The sequence below is a fragment of the Pinus tabuliformis genome, chromosome 3_1, assembly GCF_031772625.1.
Source record: "Pinus tabuliformis cultivar Carrire ecotype Pingquan chromosome 3_1, CPIR1, whole genome shotgun sequence".
In the NCBI taxonomy this organism is placed as follows: domain Eukaryota; kingdom Viridiplantae; phylum Streptophyta; class Pinopsida; order Pinales; family Pinaceae; genus Pinus; species Pinus tabuliformis.
The window spans coordinates 258,166,044-258,178,222 of record NC_142301.1 but is presented as its reverse complement, the minus strand read 5'-3'; the positions used below and the strand labels follow the sequence as shown (position 1 = coordinate 258,178,222).

At 41.8% G+C, this 12,179-nt stretch overlaps 1 protein-coding gene across 1 annotated transcript in view; it reads left to right on the top strand.

Annotated features, from left to right (window-relative positions):
- LOC149186782 (U2 small nuclear ribonucleoprotein auxiliary factor-like protein) overlaps positions 1-12,179 on the top strand; it is a 287,216-nt gene that overhangs the window by 224,689 nt on the left and 50,348 nt on the right. The window lies entirely within an intron of this gene.

Here is a 12,179-nt window from a genome sequence, read left to right as displayed (position 1 = left end):
GCTTAAGTTTCCTAGGAATTGTAGGCAAACCAACAACACCATTTTTCTTCAACAAGCGGAGATTGTCATAGTTCAAATGTCCAAATCTAGCATGCCATAATAAACTTGGTGGAAGTGTAGCTTCTTCATGATAAGAATTGTATGAGAAATGTTGTGCACGAGTAGAGGTTCCTTGTAGCTTGAGAAGCCTTTCTTCTTCTATTCCCCTCATGACAAGTGAGTGGTCAGATGCTTTTCTTACCTCAAGCTTGCCATCAAACATATGAATGGAGTGACCTTGCTAGCAGACGTGGACCATGGACAACAAGTTTCTCTTGAGCTGTGGGAGATATAGAACATGATGCAGAAGAAAGTCTGGAAGACCAGGCAGTTTAAGCCTGATTGTGCCAAGCCTTGATGGCTTGATTTTTGATTGGTCTGCAATGTATACTGCTCCATCAACATTGTCAGTGAAATCTTCAAAAAAATCTTTTCTATGAGTCATGTGGCAGGTTGCTCCTGAATCAAGCAACCAAGCGTTTTTCCAAGAAGCAAGTGAAGCATTAAATAAATCTTCATTTATTCCAATGTTACATTGTGCCACAACATAGTGAGTGGATTTAGGTGCTTTACCTTTGTCTGTATCATTAGTTTTACCTTTCTGTTGGTTTCTTTTCTACTCAATTTTGTCCCATGGTCGCTTGCATGTAGAGGCATCATGTGATCCAATTCTTTTGCAGCAAATGCAGTGCAAATCTGCCTTTTCTCCTTGAGAATGTCTGCCCCCCTTGCCTCTGAAATATCTTCCTCTTCCTCTTCCTCTTCGACCACCTCTTCCTCTTGTAGAATCTTGAGCAGGATTTTTTTCTTTATGAGCAAGGCACATAGCCTCTTCAGAAGATTTAGGGGTTGTCTTCTTTCCAAAAGCTTTCTCTCTTTCAGCAAACTTTTTCACAAGAGAGTCAAAGGTGATATCTTTGAGATTTCCATTTGCTTGCAATGATTCATGATAATTGGAGTAAGTAGGATAAAGTGCCTTGAGAAAAGCGATAAGGGGAATATTCAATTCAACCTTATCGGATTTGATACCATGCATTATAGTCTTTACTTCAGATGCAAGAGCAAGAGGATCATTATTTTGTAGTTCAAGAGTGAAGAGTTTAATGATGAGTTGAACAACTTCAAGTGCAGAATGTGAGTCATAGAGTTCTTTCAGCTTTTGTAAGGCTTCAAAGGCAGTTGAATATGACGAAATATGGCGATTCACCTCTTCATTTATAGATGCTGCGATTAATGCATAAGCTTTGCTGTTCTTGTTTTCCCAAATGACGAGCTCTTTGTCTGAGGTAGGTTGTACTGGTTCATTGTCTCCGTCTCCGACACACACTCCTTTCCACAACTCATTGAAAATGAGGGTGTGTTTTATCATCTGGGACCATTCAGGATAGTTCTCCTTGCCAGTGAGAACTATTCCCACCATGGATATGATTGAATGCATTCTGTAAAAAAAAAACTTCTGCTGATAGAAAAATACTTCTGCCAATATACAATAAAATTGTACTTCTGATGGTAATTTTTTTTTTTACATTTCAAAAGGGCATTCTCTCCATGTACTGTCTTTGTCTTTAATGAAAATATAAAACATAAATCAGCTAGGCATTCTCAAAAGATTTCAAATCTCTTCCTCATATACCAATATGGACGCCAATACCTCACGCTACACCTTTATGCAACATATTTCCCTCACCTCATTGTTTATGCGAGAACTAAATGAAAGGCTCCAACATATATCTTCCATATACCCCAATGGTAATTTTATATAATGTAATATATGCCCATTAAAAGCATCACATATAATGGAACCAAAAAGTATCATGTACGTGAAGCACGTTACCACACAATGAAGCACGCAGGTTATCAAGCTATGAAGCATGTTATCAAGCTATGAAGCACGTTATCACACAATGAAGCACGCAGGTGTGCTTTGATTCTTGTACGCAGGTTATCAAGCACGCAGGATTATGGTTCCATCTCAAGTAGTTCCCTTGTACACAGCGCCAAATCTTCCCTCACCACGCTTGTTCTTACCATGAAAGTTTTCTGTTGTAGCTACCAATGTTTTCATTTCAAACACTGTGAAAACATTGGACAGCTAGAAATCGATTGCGGACATGGTTTTGTGAATAACAGAAATGCAACGACAAGCTCATTCGGATGGTGGAGGTGGAGAGTTGCAGCCCAAGACGCAGATGATTTTGAAGGCGGAGACAAGGAGGAATATGGGATGAGAGATGTCTGCAAAGAAGCTTTGCTATCACAGAAGCTTAATCAGACTTCTCTAGAAGTTATTTTGGATAGACAGTTGAAATCCACGCGAGCAGATACTGAAGCTAATCAACACAATCGACACCTGAAACGCCAGCTTCATGATAAGAAAAAATCTTTGAACAAATACAAAAATGAACTTGCGGTTATGGAATTGGAGCTCCAGGCTCTCGTGAGTCTTCTCAGGCAAAAGAAACGATAGTAGGTCAAACGTTTAGGCTACTGCGTGAAGCAGGTCATTGCGTGGAGCAGGTCATTTTGTGCTGATAACGGTTCAGGCTACTGCGTGGAGCAGGTCATTCAGGCTACACAAATAGCAATTGGGACAGACATTAGACAGGGAAAATGGCAGTATGGACAACGCTTTTGAATGGAGAGCAGAGGAGCAGAATAGGGAGTTACAAAGGACATAAAAACTAAAAAAAGGAGCTGGCTCTGATACCATGTCAGGCCAAGCAGTAACTCAACCAAAAATTGATTCATGTTTATTCCTTCAGGTAGGTCTTCATTAAATACACGAGGGAGAAACTGTTCAGTTCATCTCCCGATCACTGTTCATATTATTCATTTATCTATTTACATTATATTCACCCAATTATGAGGATTAGGTGTCAACATTACACCATTTTAATTTAATTAATCTAAAATCTATAATTGGAATACCTTTATAGGAGAATCTTCCTTCTTATATTTTTGAATTAGGCTCCATTTTGGCTTTGTTGATAATTTGGTTGAATGATTTATGAAACTTATATATTCTTCGTGTGAGTAAGGACTTCTTCAAAATATAATACGTCTCTTTCTTTCTTTCTTTCGTTTTGATTTTATTTCCAAATTGACTCCCTTGTATTTTTTATAAAAAATATTCTTTCTTTCAATAACAATACCCTTTTTTTCCAAGTTATAAAAACCTTGAAACCCTTTGATACCTTTATAACTTTATAATTTCCCTTAATATCTCTCTCTTTTTTATTTTTATTTTTTTCTATATATACTTATAATCTTCTCTTTTTCTTTTTGAAAAGTTACAACCCTAGTGAAACGTGGCTATTCATCTCTTTGGAGTATAATATAAAATATATGTCCACTTATGTTCATTTGACTCGGTTAATTTTCTCCACATAAAAGTAAAACTTACCATTCACATAAAGAGATTTGTATTCCTTTTTTTCTTCTTTTACCTTGAAAATACCATGGGCTGCTAATACCACGAGCTTGTAAACCACTTAATGAAGAATCAAGATAATATTATCTACTCTTCCTCTTCTTACGTATAGTTTTAAAGATATTTGGAAAGATTCCCTCTTGACTTTATCATGCACTGTTTATCAATAATGTAGAACCTTTTATATATATATATGAATGTTCTCCTTCAAAATTTACATCAGACTATATTTTTTTTCTAATAATTTTTTTTGACTTTATATTTCAAATTTTGATTTTGATTTTGATTTTTTTATTCTTTATTTGTTTTTGTGCTCTTTTCTTATTATCAAATGTCTAAAAGCCTAAATGGCGATATGGAGAAACCCCAATTTCTAGTAGCAAAACGCTTCAACAACAACAATGTTGACGAATTTCGATGGCCAAGGACCTGGGTCAAACTGGATCTATGTAGCGGCTGAGCATCTAGAGGATCAAACAACTTTGATACCAAATGAAGCGAACAAAGTTAAATCTTTAGGTTTAATACTCCAGAAGCATTGGAGTATAGAGAGCTCCATTGAGATACACGAATATATATTAAAATGTATGAATGAGAATAATGATACAATTGAGAGTGAGGGGCTTGCTTATATACCAAGCAGATGTCCCTTTATGAATGGTCATGTCTCCTTAGACATGCCTCTTTGTTTAACTAATTATTACTTATTTACATATTATTATGTTTATTATTTATTATCTATATTTATTACTTTTACATAATTATATTCATAACAATATCATTTCATTCATTGCCTTAGTTAGTTTCCTAGTGAAATAACACTCTTGAAGCCACCTTAATGGTAAAATGCCAATCGTTTTACCAATCTTTTCCTTGATTTTTAACCATTTTCTGCTTGTTTGTAACCTTGAACCAATAACATTTTAATGTTATATGCAGGATTAGGTTTTGTATTTTCCAATGCATTTATTCTAATACTTTTAGTAAGTTTATGATTAAATATTAGAAAAGTAGCATCTTTTCACTTATCTTTGAAAGTTGGGCGAGTTTGGTGATGACTAAAGAAAATGCAGATTCTGTAACAAATTCAATGCAGATTTTTACCACTCAGTGTCAAATTTGAATTTCCCTTTCAACTCTTGAAGATTTGGGAAGATCACTCTTGCATCTTGGATGGAAAGAATCATGGAAGATTTATTATCAAATATTTTAGAAAGATTTGTGGAAAGATCTTTAGAGATATTACTTGCTAGTTATTAGCAATTGGTTGTAGCCACATGAGAAATTTGTCAACTTAGGAGAGATTTGTGGATCTGAACTTATTGGTTATCTTAGATTTTTTTCTATAAATAAGAGTGCCTTCACCATTTCAAAGGGAGGACTCTTGGAGCATATGTCCATATTATAATGTAATAAATAAAACTTCTTAAATTCCTCTTCACATAGTTTGATTTAAGTTTCTAATGTTATAGTGTATTTTGTTGCCATGACTTCTTAAGAGACAAAGTTCACTCCACAAGAACATGGTGGTCTTTAGTTCATGCAATTTGATTTCATAGTTAATCTTTAATTTGATGCAAGTGTGGTGTGTTTATCTTTCTGCAATGTTATTTCCTTTTGTCTTTTCTGCTATAGTTGAACTCTAGGGGTTAAGATATGTTCTCGTGATTTTGAGTAATTGCTTCATGCAAATTACAGACACTAGCATCTTTATCCTCAGGTTAAATTGTAGTTGGAGACATTAAAGCAATGAATAAACCATTGATTAGGTTAACCTTTGCAGTATATTTGCTTATTTAGTTGAAATTAAGTTTTAGTTGCTAGTTCCTACACATATTGTGTTTATGTTTCACAAGATTTGTTGGCTTAATGGGTCTTGACCCAGGTTCAAAGTTAGTTGCGCCAAACAAATCCCTACACTACTGGCCCCTTCGGCATCAATCCGTAGAGCGTGGACTGAAGTCTCACCCAAAGCAGTATGGGGGGATGCTGGTACCAAGTTTCTGCACCCAGAGATCAGCGTGATGCCGTTTTAGTCCCTAAATCTGCCTTCGCGCAGATCGATAAGCCCTTATGGCTTATCAATATAACTCCTTTAATCAGCCTCTAGACCTCTGTGAAGGTCTACCACTGTCTTCCGCGGACCTTGGACAGACTAATTAGCTACTTACGCACATTAGAGATTACTTTTATCCCAGTAATTACTTAGATCAGCTTAAGTGTTCGATAACTTTAACATATGATAAGATAATCTTCACGTAAACAATTAACATTAATTGCATTCATGTAACAATATAAATCATATAAAGTCACGCATCAATACATCATTATTTCATAAACCCATCATTCATCACAACATAAGTGCATTCATTCATAACAGAAGTAAATAGACGAAACACAGGAATTTCTGCAAAGATCTTCTTTATTGATAATCAGTTCCAACTTATAGACTCAAGACCTCCCTGCACACTTAGCTGCGGGCTCTACTCCAGGCCTCTGCGCACACAGCGACAGAGCCTTCCTTCTACTCTAAGAATTCTATGCTCTTCTTTCTATTGACCCATTATATTCGTCTTCATCTATTGCTTCATGCCTTACACTCTCTAAGACACATATTTATACAATCCCATGGTCCGCGGACTATGGGTAGGTCCTCAAAAAGCCGACTTGACTTACATAAAGAAGGGTAAAAGTTGAAACCCTTTATGACTCTTTTAACTATCTACGCGTTCCGCGACCACAACTTGCAGAGACTTTACATTTTATACAACAAAACTTGGGCTTTTACCCCAAAATTTACCCTAGGGGACCCTATCCCAACAGGCCCCCAACACAAAGATCGTGACTCGCCCTCGAGTCACTCGGTTGGCACAGAGATCTTACTGCGAAGATCCCTTAGCTCTACTTGTGCAACTACTACCTCAGCCGCGCTTTGCGAGGCTGCTTGCTTGATTTGTTCCACCAGCTGCTTTGTGGTTGGTCCTGCACTGCTCTCCTTGATTTTCTACTGTGCATTCTGCAAGTTCGCCAATTTCTCCTGAATGTTGGCGGAGACAATGTAAGCCTCATCCAACCAAGGCCCCAATCTGGCCTTGAGGACTGCCTCTTTCTTTTGCGCTGCTTCCACCTGTGTAAGCAGCTGCTTCGCCTCCTGCAGCTTGGCAAGGCGTTGTGCTGTAGCAACGGTGCGCGCCATCGCCCTCACTTCATCATATTGCTGCTGGAGCTCGCAGACTTCTGTATTCAATCTCTGCAGGTTGGGATCTTCCTGCAGAGTCGTTATTATCTCCATGGCTTGCTCAAACAGTGCGGTGTAGTCCCCGACCGCGGCATCCGCCATTGCGACTTGATCCTTTACAGTGGCTTCATGCTGTTCCCTTACCTCTGGCGGGCTTGAAGGTTGTGACTTCAAGTCGAATTTTGTGATCTTCGGGTTCAGCTCGAACTGAAATTGAGCCACTTTCGTCTTGGCGTCGCACACGCCCATAGCTAGCTTTCTGATCTTCGCCTCCAATGGTGCTTCCTCTGGAATATTCAATTCTAGCATTGTTCAGCAGGCTTCTGCCACTGCGGCTGCCAGCTGAGCGCTCTGTGCCTGCAATGCTTTGGACTTCTCAATGAACATCTGTTCGTTGTTCACTCTATATTCACTTATCAGGCTTAGTGTGCGCTGCTCCCATGCGCAAAACTCTGCTATCACTCTTGCCTGCAGCGTGTGATGGTACTCGTTCGGGAGCGCGGCCAGGTTGAGGTAGATGTTCTTCAAAGAGCTTACGATGACCTTGTCATTGGCTGCCTCTACGCTCAAGGATCCATCTGGCAGCACGACTGCCCAAAGATCCAGTGATCGAACCATCTCTGCTGCCTGAGTGGTCCCCGGTGCCAAACTTGATGCAGCGTTGATTTGCCCTACGCCTACCTAGATCCTATTCATCTGAAATTACAGCTCACACAGATCCTTCTAAAAGATACTCAGCGCCTGTTGTTGCTGCTTCTCGAACTGCTACAGCAGTTCTGCGGTGGTATCGCGTACCTTGTCTCCAATCTCATCAAGGTTGCCATCTGTCAGAGTGATTGGATCCAGTGACGGCTTGGTCGCTTTGGATTTCTTTTGTGGCCCTTCCTTGCCTTGTTCCCTGTACCTTTTGATTCGGAAGGGAGTGCTTTGCTCCTCATCGTTGCCCTGCTCTGACTGCTCCTCCTTCTCTGTTCTGGGCGAAGGAGACTTATCACTGCGCTCAGAGTCGCGCTCTTCCTGTTTGGCCTGCTGCTTTGTGGCGCGCTCCTCTTCCACTCAGGCCTTCTCCTCGGCCTCTTTTCTGTGCTTCTTGGCCAACTGTTGGACCTTTTGCTTGGCCGCTTCCTTCTTTTTCATTTCCGCGGACTCGCTGGTGCCTGTGGCCAGATCGGATGGAGAATGCCAATCTGTTGGACAACGCTTAATCGTTTCCTGGATGATGTCGTCCGTGGCCAAGTATGGCAAGTCAAACCACTTTTTTTGCGGGTCCTTCTGTGCCCTTATGTATACATGGTGGAAATCTGTTTTGATTTTGCATAGTTCAAGAGCTGTTCAAACACGGTTGGTGACAATCGTGGCTTCTGGTTGATGGCCATGCGAATGCTCGCCTCCATCAGCACCCAGAAGATTTTGGTCTTTGTGATGCGCGACGTCCTTTGTTGCCCAGAGGGATGCAAACTGTGCAGCCTTTGGAAAATCCTTATCCACAGGAGGAAATTGACATTACTCCGGCAGATCCCAAGCGACGAGCACAATGGAGAGCAACAACCACGAATAGTGGAATGTTTTACTCTTGTCCTGCGCTTCTCGACAGTTCGCGAGGAACTCGCTACAAAGGTAGCGCGCCCAGTTGAACTGCATGCCCTCCATGCACTGGGCAGCCAAAGAAATCACTGGTGTCAGAACCTCGTCTGCGCGACATTTCCTCATGACTTTGCCCACAATAATTTGCGTGGCAATCTGCACCGCGGGGTTGGTGAGAGAGGTGATCGAGTAACCACACGGCTTCTTCACTAATTTGAACTTGTCCTTCATCTTTTCAACGAGGTCGTGCTCGTTCTTCTTTCCACCAAACTCCTTGGCCGGATTCAACCCTGAGTTCGGCAACAATGATCCAATGGATCAGAATATCAGTGATGGGGAATGACGCGCTCAGCCACAAACAACCATCATGCACCAGGGTCAACAACTGCTTGATCACAATGAGGTTGATGTTGGAGCAGTGGTAGTGGGGCACCCACAACAGGTTCAACAATGCCAACTAATTCACTTCACGAATCCACTCCACAGGCTCCAACGCGGTGACACCTAATTCTTTGTAAAAGACCCTCTTCATTTAGTTTTATGTTGCCAAGTGGGGGATCCATGCCAAGTGCGGACCTTCGAAAGTGATGTTTTTCGATAACAGGAGCGTATTGAGGAGGAATTTTCTAGCATCTGGGTCCTTAGGGACCTTCACTTGTCCCTTGAGCGGAGGGATATAATCCAACAACTTGGGTATAGAATCCAGCCCCTTGGTGTCTATGTCCTCCACGCCCTCTTCGGCCTCCAAATCCACCACTTTCCCCTTATCCTTAACGCTCGGTTTTTCTTTCTTCTGGGCCTGGGTAGCAGCATGCTTCCTTGGTGACTCGCGCACTGGCATGGGCTTCTTCTGCTTATCTTTCTTGGGTTTGGGGACATCTCTCACTGGTGTAGGCTTCGATTGAGGCGACCTCGGTGCCGTAGGCACATCAGCTGGAGCCTCCCTGCTCATTACCTCTGGAGCAACTCCCTCAGAGGTGACAACCCCTCCAGTACTAGCAGTCTCTCCTGGTCTGGACATCATGCTGAGAATCAATCGTTGGGTATTCTCGGGTAACTTATCAAATACATAAGCAGCGACTAAATCAACAAAAATCTGAGGATTCATAAACAGTCGACAGTGCAACACATAAATTGCAAGGATGCAAAGTGTTTTTCGCTGGACGACCATGCGTAATTTATAGGTGAATTCGAATTAAAATTCGACCTTTCCCCCCAAAATCCATCCATAAATGCTAATTTGGTGGCATATCTCCACATATTTCAGCCTTAAATGTCGGCCCCACGCTCCTCTTAACCGTCTCCTAGCAGTCAAATCATGAACATTGACTGTAACGGTTACTTTCTGGTTGCGTTGCATGGTCTCTCCTCCTATAGCGCAAATCCCTTCGCGCTTCTTCTGGTACTGTGACATCATTTGTTTTCGCGCAACCCCCCTGTCGCGTAGCTCTATAAGCCGGGCAATGTAGTTTATAGTCCCGTGCCTCCTTGCAGCTGCCTGGAGCACTAAGACTGTGCTATCGTCATGTAGTCATTGGGTCGAATTCCCGGTGTATGGCTTCAATCGGCTTCCATTTACCCTTCCTAGAAATGGATCTCCATTCAATTTCACGAGCTGAACTGCTCCACCATCTGTAATCTCTTTGGTGACATATGGCCCCAGCTAGTGCATTTGAAATTTTCCTGGAAACTTATCAAACTTACTGTCATATAATAAAACCAAATCATTTACCTTGAAGATGCGCAGTTTGATGTGCCAATCGTGCCAAGATTTTTCATGTTCCTTCTGAACCTGCTAATGGAATCCAGCGAAAAATCTATCTTTCTCGAGCTCAATTAGCTGCGCGAGCCGTTCTTTTGAGGCTCTGTGGTTCGCCGTTCCTGTGGAAGCTGCTATGCCTAGACTAGGCACGATATACTCCATAGGAATTACAGCTTCTACACCGAAGACCAACCAAAAAGGTGTCTGACATTCTGGTTACTTTCTGGTTGCGTTGCACGGTCTCTCCTCCTATAGCGCAACTCCCTTCGTGCTTCTGCTGGTACTTTGACATCATTCGTTTTCACGCAGCCCCCTGTCGCGTAGCTCTATAACCCAGGTGGTGTAGTTTATAGTCCCGCGCCTCCTTGCAGTTGCCTAGAGCGCTAAGACTGTGCTACCGTCATGTAGTCATTGGGCCGAATCCCCGGTGTATGGCTTCAATCGGCTTCCATTTACCCTTCCCGGAAATGGATCTCCATTCAATTTCGCGAGCTGAACTGCTCCACCATCTGTAATCTCTTTGATGACATATGGTCCCAGCCAGTGCATTTGAAATTTTCTGGAAACTTATCAAACTTACTGTCATATAATAAAACCAAATCATTTACCTTGAAGGTGCATAGTTTGATGTGCCGATCGTGCTAAGCTTTTTCACGTTCCTTCTGAACCTGCTGATGGAATCCAACCAAAAATCTATCTTCCTCGAGCTCCATTAGCTACGCAAGACATTCTTCTGAGGCTCTGCGGTTCGCCATTCTTGTGAAAGCTGCTATGCGTAGACTAGGCACGATAAAATCCATAGGCATTACAACTTCCATGCCATAGACCAACCGAAAAGGTGTCTGACTAGTAACATTTTTACAAGTAGTTATGTATGCCCATAACATTGCTGGTACACACACGTCCCAATCATTCCGCTGCGCGTTGCAAACCTTCGTCAGTGCATTGTCTAATATCTTATTAAAGGCCTCTATCGTTCCGTTGCCTGAGGATGATATGGCTTACAGTTTGGTTATAAACTTAGAACTTTTCTGTCAGCGTGCTAATTGTTTTATTGAGAGAATGCGTACCGCGATCACTCATTAAAACCTTCGGGCAACCAAACCTAGTCAATACGTATTCAGACAAGAATTTTGCCATTGTTGCCCTGGTACAGTCCTTCACTGGCTATGCCTCCACCCATCTGGTCAAATATTTAGTCATAGTGATGATATATCGCGCCCCGTCTTCTTGCCTGGAGGCTGAATCGGTCCTACAAAATCAATTGCCCATGTCTCAAATGGCTACAATGACATCTGCGGACTTAAAGGCATCTCATCCCCCCGCGATGGCCTACCCGTTCTCTGACGTGCATCACATGCCCTACAATAGGCTTTAGAATCCTTATGCAGCGTCGGCCATCACAATCCAACGCATAGAATCTTCTGTGCTGTTGCTTTTCCTGCGTAATGCCCTCCTGCAGCTCCTCCATGAGCTTCAGTGAGGATACTGTTCCATTCAAAATTGGACACATAGCGTCTAAGTATCTCATCTGATCCCATCTTATACAAATGGTTTGCAATTACAGAAAAATTTGATGCGCGACCACCAATTCTTTCCTTTGTTGACTGTTGTATCCTTCTGGAGCCGTCCCTATAGTCAGAAAGTTGATAATGTCCGCAAAGTGATTATCTGCTACGTGCACCATGAATAGCTATGCGTCAGGCAGTCCTTCCTCCAAATTAGTAGGTTATTCTCTTGTTTCAATGCGTGACAGATGGTCTGGTCCTGCGTTCAACCTTCTTGGCTTCACAATCACTTCAAATGCTTTCTTGAAACAACAATAAACATCTGCATATTTTGCCCCCCAACACAGGCTTATTAACTAGATATTTCAATGCAGAATGGTTTGTGTACATCTTGAAATGTCCACCTAGCAGGTAATGTCTGAACTTCTGGAGCGCGTACACCATAGCCAACCCTTCGTGCTCTATCGTCGAGTAATTCTTTTTAGCCTTTCGGAAATGCTATAGGGTGATCAAATTCTCCTTCATCGGCTGTGTCAGCACTGCTCCTAGTGCAATACATGAAGCATCCACATGCACAAGAAATTTGTTGTAGATCTAGCCCGGAAATATTATAGATCT